Genomic DNA, 2,862 nt, shown 5'->3' on the forward strand with positions numbered 1-2,862 from the left:
CAACCAACCAACCAACCAACGAACCAACCAATCAAATCCAGTCTAAAAGAAAAACAGAGCCAAGCAATGGTGGCTCACACCTTTAATCACAGGGCATGGGTGTTACAAGCCTTTAATTGCAGCACTAGGGAAGAAGAGACAGGAAGGGACATGGCTCTGCAGAGAGAGGAATATAAGTCATGAATCTAGAGCATTCAGTCTGAGGATTTGCAGGGACAGGATCACCCCTTTGGTCTGAGGGTTCAGTAGAGGTAAGAACTAGTGGCTGGCTGCTCTGCTTCTCTGATCTTTCAGCCTTAGCCCCTATAAAAACTCCTGGTTTTTATTATTAAGGCCAACTAGAATTCATGCTTCTGTGACTTTTTGCAGTAATTTTTAGAGTGTATGTTATTTTTATACACTATGCACTCTTAGGCACTCTAGAGTTCTACCCGAGTCTTCCCAGAGCCAGGCAAAGTCAGAGATTTGGGCCTTCACAGCTCTCCCCCGAGAATGTGTGCAGTCTGTGTTTGTGTGCCGTCATGTAGTTTTCAAGACGGAGTCAGAGATTTTCCACACTCCCAGGGTGTGGGAGCACCCACATGCATGGAAGATATTGTAGATATTATTGATGCTTACATCTTTTCCTTCAGGAATTATGGGAATTCTTCTACGTTCCTCTTGTGTCTTCCTGAAGTGACCTCCTCTAATCCTGGATAGCTGCGCTGCAGACTCTTGTGCACTTCTCTCCCAGAGCTCAGTTCTTCTCTGGCAAACCGTGAGGAGGGTGGAGAGGTGGATGTAACTTCACTGGGTTCTACACAGGGACCGATTGAGCAAAGGCAAAGTGACATGGGGGATGTCTGAGGGACGCATTGCTTTCTTAACAAGACTCCTCATGTTTCAGTTTATGACCAGAGCAGCTAAGGCAAAGCTCAGAGTTGATAGACATCACTGTGGACACACAACAAATCCATGCAGGCCACCTTTACCCTGGTGGATATTTCCACAGCTAAGTTCAGAGACAAATGTTTCCAAAGAAGCGTGTGGAATTCCCTTGTGTGTGTTAAGGGAAATGATACAAAAACACATTAAAGAAGAAATTCTATTGACAGGTCTTGAATCTAATCATTTTACTTCCGTGCTCCCGGGCTTGGGACAGTGCTCCCAGGCATATCACAGAGTGTATGTTTTAAATGTTAATAATGAGTGAAAGTTAGGCAGAGCCAGAGCACAGCAATGCTATCTGCATCTCCTGCATGGCTTTTCTTTAAGCTCCCTGAAACTGGTGTGTATGAAATAAAAATCATTTGGTGAAGAGGTTGTTTATGGACCTGTGGCTTGAAGGTGGCACTAAAGAAGTGGCCTAGGCCATTCTCTCAAGTCTCATTCCTAACTGTACCAGCAGCTGGGTGCAGCAGCAGGCCTGGTCGGAGGGAGGAGGTTAGCATGGAACCTCCTTTAGGAATGCATAAATCTCTGGAATTCTGCAATATATAAGCAGGGATTTCTTACCAGCATGGTGCATGTCATCTGGAGTATTTAATTTCATTGAAAAATAATGAAGCTGTTGCTAAATGGGCACCATAGGCGGTGTGGACTTCTTACTTGTTACAGGCCAAGGAGGTCTAAGAATGAATGCATAACGAATCATCAGGTTTTTTATAATCATATTATAGCTTGTACATGCATGGATGTAGGAGCATCTTCTTCTACTGGAGCAGGAGTAGCAGTTGGGGGACCATATTCTGGAAGAATACTGACTTCTTTCCCTCAACAGCCATCAACTGACAATAGCTTCTTAGCGAGGGATTGGAACTTCATGATTCACGGGGGAGGAATTGGAAAGAAGGGAATGGATGCTGGATTGGATCAAAACACACTATTTGCATGTATGGAATTCTCAAATAATAAAAAAATGAACAAAATCTCTGTAGAAAAAAGAAGGTAGTCACAAGGATTAGAAGAAATAATACACGCAACCGTTAACACAGGGCTTAACTTACAGTGTGCATGCTTATTAATTCATCCCCTTAAATTCCTGGAAACGTAACGTCCCCAAGGATGTTTCTGGAAGTAAGACTTTAGGTTGAAACTGTTTTAAGAAACTGAAAGGGAATTTAATTTAAAATTTGTGTGTGTGTGTTTGTGTGTTCGTGCACGTGCACGCGCCCTCATGTGTTTGTTCCACTTTAGGCAGGCTGGCTCTTGAGCTCCAGCGCCATTCTCCTCTCTCTGCCTCACATTGCATCATAAGGTGCTAGGTGGGATTTTTGGGATTCAAAGTCAGATGATCATGTTTTGAGGTGAATCCTTTTAACCACTGGGCATCTCTCAGTTCATCCATTTTCAATGTTCTTGATTAATAGACGTTTCTATCATCCGAAACCTAACTGTCTAATCAAGAAGAGTTTGGGTTGTTTTTTAAGTCAGCACTTAACAGAAAACAAAGATGTCATGTCTTTTCAGAGTAGAGCGAGAAACAATGAATTTTTGAGTATGCGTAGGCTGTGGATTATTAATGTGCACATAGGAATTTAAAGTAAGAAAACATCTGTTAATGTATTTAAAAGCATGTTTATCTGTTAACGTGTCTAAAAGCATGTTTCTCTGTTAATGTGTCTAAAAGCATGTTTCTCTGTTAACATGTTTAAAAGCATGTTTATCTGTTAACATGTTTAAAGCATGTTTATGAAATCTGTTAACATGTTTATATGCGTGTTTATATGTTAACATGTTTAAAAGCAGGTTTATCTGTTGTTTGCATGTTTATCTGTTAACTGTCTAAAAGCATGTTTATCTGTTAATGTGTCTAAAAGCATGTTTATCTGTTAATGTGTTTAAAAGCATGTTTATCTGTTAACATATCTAAAAGCATGTTTA

The 2,862-nt window shown here is 41.0% G+C and overlaps 1 protein-coding gene across 1 annotated transcript in view; it reads left to right on the forward strand.

Annotated features, from left to right (window-relative positions):
- Positions 1–2,862, forward strand: part of Adgrv1 (adhesion G protein-coupled receptor V1) — a 549,406-nt gene that overhangs the window by 9,630 nt on the left and 536,914 nt on the right. The window lies entirely within an intron of this gene.

The sequence above is a fragment of the Microtus ochrogaster genome, chromosome 19 (assembly GCF_000317375.1).
Source record: "Microtus ochrogaster isolate Prairie Vole_2 chromosome 19, MicOch1.0, whole genome shotgun sequence".
Taxonomy (NCBI): domain Eukaryota; kingdom Metazoa; phylum Chordata; class Mammalia; order Rodentia; family Cricetidae; genus Microtus; species Microtus ochrogaster.